General features: G+C 42.1%; 1 long non-coding RNA gene across 1 annotated transcript; it reads right to left on the bottom strand.

The window, feature by feature from the left end:
• Nucleotides 1-5,625: 5,625 nt before the first annotated feature.
• LOC135901454 (uncharacterized) lies at nt 5,626-13,634 on the bottom strand. The gene is made up of 3 exons (XR_010564126.2): nt 13,387-13,634; nt 11,768-11,904; nt 5,626-6,641 (listed from the first exon to the last, which is right to left on the bottom strand). It is a non-coding gene; the product is annotated as an uncharacterized lncRNA (long non-coding RNA).
• Nucleotides 13,635-15,251: the final 1,617 nt, after the last annotated feature.

Genomic DNA, 15,251 nt, shown 5'->3' with positions numbered 1-15,251 from the left:
GTCATAGGGTGAGATGTGTTCATGTTTACTAGTGCGTTCCTGACACCATGCTTGTTAATTGAGGTAGTATGCCTGCTGTATCAGCATGACCCCATGCTTGCCGTTGAAAGATCACGAGTGCCTGGGATTTATTGAGCAGTTGTTTTATACAGTGAAATGGGGCAACGCCCCTCAGATGATCATGCCACGATACACAGAGAAGTGGGACGACGCGCCCTCAGCTTATCATGCATAGCACACCTGTCAGACGCGATAGGATATATAGATATGTTTATAAGTTTTTACGGTCGATAAAGCAACTATCATTACTAATTTTCTATGCAATCGATGCTTCACCTTCTGGGCCAAGCTGCGACTTTTTGTGGTAGGGAAAGGTTCCCACGTATCCTGAATTAATTCGGGGTCCTTCCCCGCAACACCATCTCATAGTCCCATTAGTTTCCTCGGAAAGCTAAACCTATATGCGCATGATCGGTGATGCCTGAATTGTATTCATTGTAACCTTAGATCTGGAAGAAATAAGCGAGATGAACCCGTTTATCTCCTTACTGAAGCGCAAGAACGCTTTGATGTTGTAATGTTTTCTGAAACTAGGTTTGCCTCTGAAGTGGATGTCTATACATTTCAAACACACAAATCGTATTACATGAACCTTAATGACAAAAGGGGTGGCGGTGCAGCAATGTTTGTGTCAAATTCAATGGATTCCGAAATACTGTCTGAATTTTGCTTTATTAACCCCTTTTATGAAACCCTTGTGATCAAATGCGGTACAACAGTATTCTGTGTATGCTACCGTCCTCCCCCGACCAACGTCCACTTGCTTTATTTTTTCGTTTCTTGATTCATTTCTAGAATTTGTGAAGGCAAGAAAATTTCAATTAATTATTGGTGGTGACTTGAACGTGAATATGCTCTTTGATAACAATACAAAATTAGAACTAGAATCACTGTTAAACACTCATTCCTGTCAGAATATTATAACACCAGCAACACGAATCCCTATACAATTAACGACACTTTTAGACCTGTTTTTAACCAACTTTGATGCATTCCTAGTTAGAGCTTGTACTTTAATTTATAGTGCTAGCGACCGCTTGCTTATAGTTATGTCAGTAAATCAGCTCATTAATATAGTAAAGCGACCGCGCTCCGTGTTCTCTTACCGGCTTATTATTCCTGCAACACTTTGCACATTTAGAGACCATATAACCGCAGTCAGCTGGAACAATGTATTCGCAGCAAGTGACCCGAATGTAGCGTATGACTCATTTTTACGCAAGTTTTCTGAAATTTACCTTGCATGTTTTCCTGTGAAGACGTGTAGAACAGGTCAAGAAAGGCGCAAACCCTGGGTAACTAAAGAATCGGTAAAACGTATGAAGAAACGAGACAAATTATGTAAAACATTCATATGTAACATTCATTCATTCATTCATTCATTCGTACTCCGGAAGCTCTGGTAGCATTCAAGACATAGAGAAATTTTGTTGCCGAACACCTTCGGGCCGAAAAAAGACAATATTAGATTAACTTGTTTAACTCGACAGAAGGGCGTACAGGGAATGTCTGGAAAGCACCCAATGTTGCAGTTAGAACTGCAGCAGAAACAGTAAGTAAAATAACAAAATACAGAATAGAGTTACAAGGTGCTGAACTAGCCAATGCCTTTGGTAGTCTTTTCTGTCCCTCGGTGACGTTACCGAAAGCACTCTTGATTTAACTCTTCTGAATAACCCAAATGAACACACAGTATCTTTAGAACCAGTCTCGCAAAGCGAAGTTGTGACTACATTTTTGGCGATTAATAACAGTAAAGCAACTGATGCCGAGGAGATTCAGATAGAACCTATAAAATATGCAATTAATGCAATAGCCCCTTGCCTTACCCACATTTTCTGTACATGCTTGTCGACTGGAATTTTCCCAAGTACCATGCAAACAGCAAAGGTCACAGTTATATTTAATAAAGGTGATAGGAACGACATGTCAAATTATCGTCCTATATCGGTTCAACCAGTTTTTTTTTTCTAAAAGTCCGGAGAAAATAATTCTAAGGCACCTATCCTCATTTGCTGACTGTAAGAACATTATATGCTCAGCCCAATATGGGTTTCGAAATAACAAGTTGACAGAGCTGGCACTTTTGACTCAAAAATAAGTTATTCTGGAAAATTTCGAACGCAAAAATATTGTTACGCGTAGAAAGACACAGATAGAAGAGGCTATTTACAAGCTATTTACACTGGACTGGAGCCAGAGCACCAGGCCGACATTTTCTCGCGCCAAGGGCACAGACCCACTTCGTCGTCGTTCTCGCGGCGGCTCGTCTCTCGGGTATCTACCGATAATATCCTAATAATATGCTGCTCGGACTTATTTTTATTTTTCAAAAGCTTTTGATCTTAAAACTCACAGAATCCCCATTAAAAAACTTAACCATTGTGGCATTAGGGGGATAGCACAAGAATTAATCATATCCTATTTACAACATAGATCTCAGTTCGTAGTAAATGGGGGACAAAATTCCTCAGGAAAATCAGTAAAAAGTGGTGTCCCTCAGGGTAGTATTCTAGGTCCGTTTCTGGTTATCCTGTACGTAAATGAATTAGTACACCTTATTGAAACTGCCCACTATATAATCTATGCGAATGACACCGGTTTATTACTTTCAAACAATTCATCCGAAAATTTATCGAATCAAGCCAATCGTGCGTTGTCTTAAATAAATACATGGGCTCAAAGTAATTGCTTAGCAGTTAATCAACACGAAACAAAAGCTGTTTTATTTCACCCCCGTCACAGACAAATCCAATTGGCGCACATTGTGTTAAACAACACGAATATCGAAATAGTAAAGAGCGTTTAATCTCTAGGTGTGTACTTTTCAGAAAATATGACATGGGATGAACACGCGAAGTGTATGGTTACCAAGTTATCAAGGACTATTGGTATCATTCGCCGCCACTGTTATTATTTTCCTATCCCAGTTAATGTACTTTTATATCATTCTTTATTTCCTTCTACACTAAACAGTGCCTTTTTAGCATGGTCCACAACAACAGCTGCAAACATTAACAAACTGTTAATATTGCAGAATAAGGTCTTACGCCTGGTCTGTAAAGTTCCGCATCGTTCCCATACTGCAGACCTATTGAAAAAATATAATATGGTTCCTACTTCATCATTGTACAAATACAAACTATGCCGCCTTTATAAACTAGGAATATTAAAAAATAATGATTCATTAACTAACGTAGCCCGATTGTAGAAAAACACCCCCACCTATACCGTACGTTATTTGGAACCCTGGAACGTCACCAAATGCCGAACAAACTACGGGAAACAAGTGCTAAAATATTCATTGTCGACGGTTCTAAATCACATTTTTATTGCAACAAATAACGACGAATCCAAAAGTTCATAAATGCGATTGCTTGCCACGTCTGTATAGTAATGTGCCCTTCTTCTGTTTTTTTTTTTTTTCTCCTGCCCTGTTCTGCCTGCTCTTTGATCGAATATGAGCCAACGTCTGTATAAATGTGCATCGCCTTCACCGCACGTCACTGTGTTGCTCTGTATGCTGGTAGGTCAGGACTACTCAAGCTGTTTTTACAGCTTTTTAGCTGTCCTCCTCGCAACATTATCTTTGTGTTGCGGAATAAATGTCAATTTCAGTTTCAATCATGTCTTTTCCGTTAAACTCCCTTCATGTTTGCAAATGTGGAAATATTTCTCACGATTTCGCCAGCTAGTGAGAGGGGAAAAAAATGGCTGTGGCTTAGCTAAGGTTAAGCCCAGGATGCGAAGCATACTAGCCTTTATTTTAATTATTGAACCACTGTTAAGCCTGGTGAACTGCTGTTGCTTGGCTATATTTGGTTTGGCTAGACGAAGAAACAACTCATGCAGGCGAGCGCACGAGCTGAGAACCGGCTATGTAGCTACGCGGCCGCAAGCGAGCGCACGAGTTGAGCCTCCGCTTTTGCAGCTGTTATGACGTCATATGGTAGCTACGCGGCCGCGCGCGGCGCAGCAAGAAAGAGCGTGGTTGTGCGGCTAGTATGCTTCGCATAAAAATGACCAGGCTTAGCTTGGTTAAGCCAAGAATGCGTTGCACATTGCGCGAGTTGGGGCCCAGCTTTTCCTCCGGCTGTCGTGACGTCACGTCACGTGGTTGCGCTAAAGGTCAATGGTGGCTGCCGGGCCGCTCCCAAGGGCTGAACTGAGTGATTGCATTATGCAACGCATAAAAATAGAAGCAACTTAAGAACAAACATAGCAAACTTAAAAGAGAATAGACCCACATATGAGACGCGCAGCAATGAACAATGGCTCATACACTCTAAAAATTTTAACACCCTTAAGGGTGTAAATGACTTGTCCCATGGGTGACACCCTTTTTGGGTGTATTGCTACACCTCAAGCAAAGGGTGCAAATTAACACCCTACAAGAGAAGGGGTGTTAATATGACGTCACCTCGCCTATGGGTGTAAAGCTAACAACACCCTTTCTATATGGGGTGTAACAGAGACACCACCCTTTCAATATGGGTGTAGCATGGACAACACGCTTCCAAAAGGGTGTTATCCCTGCAAGTATTTTAGCGTTCACTACAGCCATGTAGTTAATGGGCAGACTAGCTGTTGTGAATGCTGCCTAGCCTTAGCTACGGTACTACCTTGTTCAGTATGAGCCAGAATCTGTGAGGCGTCGTCATATTGCGCTTCTGGTCCGTCATGTGGTAGCATAACGTGCGACCCTTTCAGGCAAACAATTGAAGGTTTCACCATTGCAGCAAGGCACACAGGCCATGCTTTTCGTAATCTTCTTCTGCAGTGATAGTACACTGCCGGTCGGATGCAGAGCGCAATAACAATGCGCGCTGCACTAAGGACACAGGATCTCCCGCACCTTGGTGCACCAGTACTTATAATCCCGTGGAAACAGCACACAGCCAAAAGCATAGTTACATGCATTTCTGAAATAATTAAAAACCTCCACTTTTCTTGGTCAAACATTTTCGCAACACCAGCTCGACCAGGAGGGAAAGACACCACAGCTCGTTGTTGTAGCTCATATTGAATGCAATAGAGCACAAGCAATGCATGGATTGGCGACGGTAACAAGTACAGTACTACAGAAGCATATGTTTGCCTGTCAAACAGTTTTTTGCCGTTTTAAGCACACATTTTACACCTCTATTCATCAAAGTTGTCATTTATCGCCACGGGATGCTTCTACTACTACTTTGACACATGACTTAAAGGTAGCACTCAAAGCCAAAGAACAAAGTGCTTCTACGTCGAATCATGTTTCAGCATTTACGAACAAAACAGCATGTGTAGCTGTCCTTGCTGTTCAATATATAAGCATGCACCATTTCCTGAAATATACGTATGCTCAATTTACTGAAAGATACCTGCTTATACCCAATAACTTAGTTTATGTTTCACCATGTGCTTGCATTGAATATTGCAAAGGCATTGTAAGTTAAGCTACCAGAACAACAATCAGCTAGTCTAAGGTTACGTAATTGAACAACATCATTGTAAAATTTGTGACGAAATGTCAGAAGTATTTATTTCATTCAAGAGAAATGGTTACATAATAATGTTTGCACGTTTTAGAAGTAAAAAGGAAGATGAGTAAAACCATACCAATACAAAGACATAAGCACCGAATAATGGCACAGGCTTGTTCAATTAAATTTTAAGCAGAACAGTTTTTTTAAATAACCTCACTACTAAATATCACGTTTTCATTCGAAAAGCACTGCATCTTATTATAAAGCACAAAAATAACCGGTCACATAAGTAAGAACAAGTCTGAGTGTGTCTTTAACACAAGGATAAAAAGTTGGGCGAGTTGGTACAGTAACATGATCTTGGATTGTAGCGCGAAGTGGCATGGACACAGACTAGAAGCAGACAGGATGAGCGCTAACTCTCAACTAAATTTTTGCAAGCTAGTCTCTTATCAAGTATACCTGTAGGCATTGCGACCATTGTGCTCCCAGGATGCACGAGGCATTAGTCATTGCAGAGTTGTAAGGACATGACAATCCTAGGATGATTATGTTCTTGAGGCTTTTTTTCCCCACTTTCCATCTTTTGAAACGTGTATACTTTAGTCATGAATACAAAAATGCTACAACTGGCATGTGATAAGTTTTGCATCTTATTTCCTAGCAGCTCATTGAACCAAGCCACGATGACAAATTTAAATGCTGTTACCTCATCAGACATTCAAATTTCTTAAACACAAACAAAACCAGATAGGCATTAGAGTGAGCATCACTTAAATACATTACACTGGTTTAAAGTTATTGCGCCACTTTGTGCCAGGTAAAAACGTTAGAAACATCAAAAATGTTAAGATTCTACGGCCAACCGTGAAAACTAAATAAAAAAAATCATTAAGCTTTCTTAAACGGGTACAGGAGCTTTACAACTAGCCGTCTTGGTGATGGACACGCAGATAGATGGGCAGCCATTCCACTGAGACGAGAATGTTGAGGGCTTCGCATGGAAGACTGTGAGACACTGCAGAGTAGTTCTTGGTCCACATGAAGGAGGTTGCTTGCATACACGTCTGGGCCACCATACTGAATGCATGGTGTTACCGGAGCTTTTTCCCCCTGCATTGTGGTAAAAAAGCATGGTTAAGTTTATACGATATTTAATATGCAAAAAAAAAGAGGCGAGACATGCAGACAGGACACGAGAGTAGAGAAGTGAACACGAACGCGAAAAACATGAAAAATTTCATTAAATCGTTTTATTAGATAAAATTTTTATACTGTGTGTCATTCATTATGAGGGTTCATAACCGCAACACATTTAATATATAAGCAGGTAGAATTATCAGCTTGGTCAGTTTGTACAAGCTCGTTTGAGGCAAGAAATCGAGTTTCACAAACACAACCTCAACATTCTTGATTGAAAAAGGAACACTTCACATGACATGCAGTCCTGTGAGTGGAAATTGCACAGTTCAAGAAAAACAAATTAAAACTCTCAGACCGATCCTGAAAAAGGAATAAGCACCTGCTACTGCAAAAAGCGAATTAATTGATAGGTTTTAGTAGCACAAGGGCATCTTTGGCCAATTAGCGCCAAGCCTATACTGCAAAAAATAAACTTAGTGCATCTTTACAAAGCAAATATATAAAGATGACTAATGCCTCTCTGCACTACAGTTGCTTTGCTCTAGCGTGAAGTCATTTTAATGCATGCACACGTACATACACATGCTACACCCAAGTGTAACAGCTGCAGAATTAAAATTGGGCATCAACAAAGTCGCAACATTTAACCATTGATCCCAAGCTGTACTAGTGACTGGAGGTAGTACCAATATCGCCAATGACGAGTTGCACTCTTTCTGCCCGATGTTATACTGCTCGTATTGTCAAAGATGAGTTACAGTCGGCATTGAGGGAAAGCTGCCCTCAAGAGCAGCTCTTATTTTTGTGTTATTTCTAACCAGAGACCAATGAAGTAATATATTTTTAGAATGAGAATGACGCCGAAAAATTGAGTACGTAAAAAATTTGGTGCATTTTTCCGGAATTAACTTGGGGGTTAACGGCTAAAGCGGCAATCCAGACACTAGAACAAGTTTTGACATGTTTGTTACCAGTGAATGCTAGAAAATATGTTGGCATTCTGTAGTTTTGTCCAACAATGCAAAAGGGATTCTTAATAACTGATGAAATAAATGGAAAAGTATCATGAAGTATATTTCGTGAATGTAACGCAGAATCACTCAACTTCTGTTACTATTAATCTCCACTAGATTAACCTGCACTTTCTGAACTAGTTCAGGAGGTGCTGAATTTCACTCCTCATTCCACCAGTTCAACGTGGCAGCACCTGCACGTTGTGATTCGTTTTACTTAGTGCAGGCTTTGTACAGGGCGAGTTCACAGCATTCCCTGCACTTGGCCGAAAGGTAGTGCATGTTTACGCAGCAGGTGTGGTGCCGCTTCTGCACGAGTGAGGCGCAGAAATCAGAGTTTCATACAATAATTACTAGAGGGAACTCTGACGTTAGTGTCCACAGGAGATCAAACAAGAACGGCTGTAGCAGCATGGAAATTATGGGAAGTACATGGATTTGCCTAAACTTAATCTGTTTGGCTTCAAACGGCTTTGTGACTTTGTAAACTAGTCATTCTCAACAATATACTGTGTAATAAATAAATAAACATGAAAATCGTCCGACGACAGGATTCAGACACAGGAACTCTAGAACAGAAGTCTGATATTGAAACCATTAAGCCACGGAGGCATGTAACGACAAGCGAGTGCAACGCCCTGATGAATTTATCGCGGGCATACCAGTGCCTTGAGACGCTTGGCGCCCTTCGATTTGGCTACCTGGACAAGCTCAATCGTTGCAATTAATAGCGATTGTGCGTGTTGACGCCGTCTTCTGCACTTCGAAGAGTATAGACTGCGCTGAAATTTACGGCAATGAGATTTATATAGCGTATAATATACGAAGCCACAAGAACGTCTGAATTCACAAGCACGATTATCCGACAAATCCATGTGCTTCCCATCATTCCCATGGTGGTACGACTGCAGCGCCAGAGTTCCCTCTAGTAATTACTGTAAGAAACTCTATGGCAGAAATAACCGAAGTGCCTCGCATTTTGTTCTGGAGTAATAAACTAAGTTTTGCTGGTCCCATAAATCTTACTGGTCATTAATTCCAAGTTTTAGTGCAGTCACATGTCTAGTAACCAATTGTGGTATTTTGCATAAACATTGCAAAGCCAACTGTGGTGAATGTTCACCCTGGTAAATTGTTTATGATGGAGTAGCATAGACTACTGAAGCAATCTCTGGAAGGCAAGTCAAGTAATTTTCTTATTAGCAGCCTCTAAACAGCATTCGAGCTTATGACACATGCACCTCAGATATGCAAATATTTCCTTGACTCAGCAAGAAGCGATGCTTCATGTTCCACGAGGCTACCTCTATCAAAGCAGTATTGGTGCTCTCTAAAAACAATGCCAATGCATATTATCCAAATATTTTTCAGGGGCAACAGTTATGCCTGAAATCATGCTAGATTAGTTTTTTTAAACACATGCTCAGACCATGTTAGAAGTGCTTCTTAAAATCCTCCTATTTATTAGACTAGTCATATATCTGTACACAAAGGCTACTAATTAGGTCCCATGCTATATCATCTTAACAAAAACTTCACTTAGTAATACACATGCTATGATAAGATTTGAGACCACATTGAGATACTGAACAAGGTGAATTCATTATTTTTAAAATGAAGCTCCTGTTCTTCCAAAGGAGAAGAAAGGATACTGAGGGTCAAAATTTTTCTGAATCACAGCTGGAAGATGCCAGGGAAGGCACGTGGAAACTTATTTGTAATTTTCTATTTAAATGTAGAAATGATAAAGGGAAATGAAAATGGTAAAAAAAAACAACCAGGCATGGGGGGAGAACGAACCTACAGCCTTTGCATTAGGCATGCGATGCACTAACCACTGTGCCACCGAGGCAGCATTCAACCGTCCACAATGGCCCCTAAGATTGTCGACGCTCGAACACGGCAGTAGTACCACAGTGGTTAGTATATCACATTTGTAATGTGAAGGTTATGGGTCCGTTCTCCACCCACAGGTGGATATCTTTTAATCCACTTTCACTTACCCAGAATTTATCATTTCTATACTTCATATAAAAAAACTTAACACATGTTCCTGTATGCTTTCCTTGGCCTCATTATCTGCTGGCTTCTTCCAGTTCTGTTACTTCCAACACTTATACATATTCTAATCTGGTAAGTAAACAGTTCTGCATGATGCTGGAATACAATATAAACATTATTGCATGGCAGTGTTATGTAGAATGCCTTACATTGCCCAGGCAAGGTGTATTTATGTCAATCTGAAAAAAAAAAACCATTTCCACTCTAGGCAGAAATGCTGTGTACTGCTGTGTGCAACAGGGTTTAACGAAAACAACTTGTTCAGAAATAAAGCCACCAAACAACGAGGAAACATGAAAACTAGATGAAAATTTGTGCAGTTGCATGTTAAAAATTTAGCACAGCAACAGATAAAGACATAATGAAGGAAGCGCGAGGATGGTTTATTTTGGACACACGAGGCAATATACTTGAAAGATGCATATGAGCTTACACGTGGAGAAATATTGTTTATGTAGTAGCTAAACTACGAACAGGCCTAGAACACACTGATACAAGGTGTCGAGCATGTCAATCTTATCATGCCCTTAAGTCAAAGAAACATGGCTGTTTCTCATGATTCACTACACATGGCTGGCTTACACAACTTAGCCACTTCTATATATGCCTTGTAATTACCAGGTGGTCTGTATAACACATGCAAGCTTTAAATATGTACAACTGCAACGTAGCTGGACAGCACCAAGGTAATGTCGTTTGCCATCGTTTTGAGGAAGTGAAACCAATTCTTGCATTTTTCGTAATTAGGTAATTAGTTAACAACGATTACTTAACTGCTCAAATATTATATTCAAAGCAAAAGTGTCAGTGCGAAAATTGTAGAGCACCCTGAAAAATTCCCAATCCAGCTTTCTACTGCTCAATAGGTGCAACAAATGTTTCTTTCAAGCTTGAAAGAAGCCAGTGAACACATGCAAGTGCCGTGCAACTAACCGCTCGTGCACCTGAACACCATTTGGCTCCTCCTTTCATGCTTGAAAAAAAACTTTTTGAAAAGAATATTTTAGAAATTGATTAATTATTGACTATGTTTTAGGCAAAATGCATGAAATAGTGTGACTGCCACCTCCATTTTCGGCGACATGAATTGACTCCATTTTCATGTCCAAATCCAGCTATACATGGTGCGTGTTTTGAGCTGGTTCTGTAATTTAGGCTGCTTTTGACTAATTGAAGCTTCGCACTTTAATAATGGAGTCAGGTTAAAAAGAAATTGGTACATAAACAGTCGCTGTCAGTACTCCATACTCCTTTAACTTAGTGCAAAGTGCTTGTGAGCCAAGAAGTTGGTAGTTCTAAGCAGTATTTCTCATTTTGACCTAGTGTTATAGCCCACTTACTATGATGCCATGCTGCTCAGTCATGCTGGTCCCAGCTTCAATCTAGGCCATGACAGCTGCCCTCCAATGAGGGTAAAATGCAATAACGCTTATGCACTTACATTCAGGTGTACATTAAAGAAGGCCAGGTTCCCAAAACTTCAGGCTGTGACTTTGGTATGTAAAAGCCCATAATTTAATTTTAATATCTAAAGGTGCTTTATTAGGAGCAGGGGCATCATTTTGAGCTTTTACTGCACTGCCATGGCACCAAGAAGCTCTAAGTAAATAAAACAATTTCATGGACAATGTACATATCTTGCAAACATTTACAAACACTTCTCTGCATGCACCTCTGTTGCTGTTATATTTAGATCCGTATGCCAAGGCGGGTTATGATGTTAGAACTTGTTTCAAACTTGTTTTTTTTACCGCTTTAAAGTTGTTGGTTACCTTGCATCTCATTGTGTGTCGAACGCACATTTCAGTGCATCAATTTCTTCAGAAAGTGAACTCCTCTTTATTTATTTGTGCATGCAAAAAGGGTTCAGAAGAACTGCTTTCTGAAGGTCTGTATAAGAACAAAAAACAATTCTATGTAGGCTGCACAAAGAGAAAGGATTGGTTTGTAAATATGTTATTTAGTTCTTAAAAAAAAGAGGCAGCTGTCAGTATTCAGTTCCAAAGTAAAAATTGGCCCTACCTGGCTCTGCTTCAGTTTCCGATGTTGATGGTCCATTCGGGGGCGCTCAACTGATAGGCTGCACTTTGGCGATGTCGGGTGTGCTGTCACCAGGCCCAAGGTCGATCGACAGCCTCACCAAAAGTCGAGTCCAAACGCTATAAAAGAAATATCTCATCATTTTGCTATCAGTTTTGTCATCTTGCGTGTTTCACACACGGCCGTCAGTGGAATATTTCGTCACTTGGATACTGAAAGAAATTCAAGCATTTTCTGGCAGCCAAGCTGATGATGATGATGTGTGGTGTTTTATGGCGCAAGGGCCACGTTTGGCCAAAGAGGGCCATGACAAGTGGTAATGTTGACGATGTATTATGGAAGATGTAACTTGACTGTAAACTGGCCTAAAAATTGTCGCTGTAAAGTGCGTAAAATCTACGTGCTATAAAATTATGGCGATGACTAATGACAAATAGTATGAACATTAAAATCCATCGTGGAAGAATGATGCAAAATAGAAAATATACAGGATGGTAAAATTACTTGGAGCACTGCTGCCTCGCCAGAGCCCTTGAAACACAAGGGCCTAGAGGCATGTGCTATACGAAAGAGCTATCACAGCAGCATCCTCTGAAGAGAGGACGGTAGCCAAGCTGAATACACAGTAAATGGAGAACATTAAAGAGCAAATGCAGTTGTCACATTAGATTGATCAAGTACAGCAGAAATGGAAAATAAATCAGTGATACTCTGTTGGCTTTGAATGCAAGAAACGTAAAAACAGGAACTTGCAGCCACGCCACATTGAATTTCCCGCGTTTGCTACACCTCACAAGTTTGGCATCGTCCGGTACTCGGGGATAGTAACCGCTTAAAATCAAGATGAACGAGCGTCGGCATAAATTAACAGGATACTTAACCAGGCAATATTGGCGCATAAAACAACTCACGTAGCGAAGCTACTGTCAATTACCCGATGACGCATCTGCGGGCGAATTCAAAAAGGAAAGAGTTTCACTTGTTTCACGCCTACTAAGCTAAGACAGAATTCGAGTTTCTTACTAAACTATACTGGATATTTACGCTCCGAATAAAACGCTGGAAATTTTGTTACGTCACATTGCATACGTATGAAAGTGAGGAAATTGCTTTTGTTGTATTCTGCCCAGACGGCATGGAGCAGCTACCTCTCATGCAACAAAAGCATGAAAGTGGTACTCGTGACACCGAAAACAAGCATATACAGCGCCAACGTTACGCCCCTTGGAGTTGGAACTAAGCACGATAAAGCCAGTTAGTTTTCTAGCTTTCATAACGCCATGAACACGACCAAACATCGAGCGAAACAACTCTCTGCTCTCGAAAATTATTACCGCTTCCATTTATATACTTATCGCTGCCACAAGCAAAAGTCAATGGGCTAGCTGTCCACAAGCCGCAGATTAGACTGACAGCAACATATTACGGTAACGTAAAACAATTTCCACGCTAACTTAGCAGCCGCGGTGTGCTCTAAATGCCAAAGTTCTCGTTTGCCGCTCGAAATTCACACCATGATGACAGGCACTGCATCTTTCACATGAAATATTGCACGCTTTGCGCCGGAGCTCAATAGGAGGGCGAAACGCATTTGCACGTACCTGAAATCCGCATGCCGGAAAGCCGTTGACGCTTCCGAGACAGGGCGCACAGCCATACACCCGTACGGCGGCTTGACTTGGACGTGAGGCACTTCTACCAAACATTTCACATGCGACATGCTTCACACCGATTGCGCGAACACCAAAAAATGACGCAGGCCGCATTGCGACGCCGAGCAGACGTGCATCCACCGATGAGCTGCGTGCGCGGATTGCAGAGAACAAAGCCATACAAAACGGTAGGCGCGAGAAGATGGCGGCTCTCGTTGCGAAGACCAAAGAAGGCATTGGCGAAGACGAAGCGAACCACGTGAAGCGAACGAAGCAATGACGCGCGAATGAATGTTGCCAACTGTTGGTTCCGCGTTATGCCGGCGGTGGTGGCTTTAGTGGCGTGTGTTGCGGCTGTCTAATTTTTTATTTCTTTTTCCCAAACAGTATAATTAAGATCAGTTATTTGTTTGAATTTTTAACTGTGTCATTTGGCGTTATCTTTGTCTTTTTATGCTATTAAGCGGCCAATTAGGGCCTCCCAGGTTCGCGCGCGCCAGCTGCGCGCGCAAATCTCAGAGGCCATAAGACAACTCGTTAGGAGATGCCGTTCTTGTCGTTAACGTTTCATCATCGTTTCTTCAACTGAGATAGGTAGTGTCCCTTTTCCCGGGGTTGGGAGGGGGCGATCAAGACGGCATCGCTCCGCGGGGCGCCGAGGAGTGGGTTGGTGTTGGTTCTTATCGCGAAATTCGCGAACCCTGCGATTTTTTTTATAACGTAAGCATTTCTATACTTCTCCAACAAGAAAAAACATCCGTCCGTCAGTCCGTACCACACGATACGTTTCAAAATAGAACCCGCAACAGCGAGTGAATTCACCTTCGTGCTAGCTCTCGCTTCAACGCGACCGAAGCGGCGAGAACACTGCGCTCACGAAGCTCTCAGCTCATGCCGCACTATGCGCTTTTCGCAGAACACTTTCAAGATAGGTGTACGCGCGTCTGTTTTCAAAGCGAAGTAAACGGTGCGAACACAGCGCGGGAAGGTTTCAGCAGTGGGCACACTCTGTCCACAATGCAGTTCGCTTTCAAGATACGGTTCGCGCGGCGGTGCCACAAGCAGCCGCCGCCGGAGAACGGTTGATAATGTTTCGGCGCGGATGAGGAGGGCTAAAGAGCGATAACAGCTCAAAACGAACGGAACGTCACCAGCGCGCCTGGCCCCGCCACCTGCAGTACTTTGCTTGCGCCGCCGACCAGAGCAGCTCGTGTCGCCGCAGCGCTGTCGCTTATACTTGTCGGCTCGATGGTGAATTGCGCCTCGATGAAAACCTCCAACCCCACTCACGCAGAGGAAGCAGCTATTGCATTAGCTATAGCATCTAACCCCAACGCCGATGTGCTCACTGACTCCCAGAACGCCTGTCGCAACCTCAATAATGGATTAATTCACAGGTCAGGGTTGTCATTGCTGACTAAGCATCCACCCAGCCAAGCCTCAGTCATCTGGTTTCCCGGTCACCTGGAACTACCAGGAGGAAACGAAGCCGCTCACAGGCATGCCCGAGCTCTTCTATACCGGGCGTCTCCCCCTGATGACCGTGAAGAGTGCTGGGACCTAACTGCTTTAGCAGTGTATGCTGACATTCTCGCACCATACAGAACAGCCAGGAAGGAGTACCCGACACCACATAAATCCCTCAATAAGTTGCAAGAGAACACTCTTAGGAGGCTACAAACTAATACATACCCAACGCCAGCTAAGTTACACCAGTGGTACCCTACACTATACTCCCCGCAATGCCCGCACTGTGGAGCGGTAGCTAACCTCTACCACATGGTGTGGGCTTGCCAGTTTAATCCCATAGTTGA

This window comes from Dermacentor albipictus, chromosome 1 (assembly GCF_038994185.2).
Source record: "Dermacentor albipictus isolate Rhodes 1998 colony chromosome 1, USDA_Dalb.pri_finalv2, whole genome shotgun sequence".
Classification (NCBI taxonomy): domain Eukaryota; kingdom Metazoa; phylum Arthropoda; class Arachnida; order Ixodida; family Ixodidae; genus Dermacentor; species Dermacentor albipictus.
The sequence above is the reverse complement of the archived record's forward strand: the minus strand, read 5'-3'. Positions and strand labels throughout refer to the sequence as shown.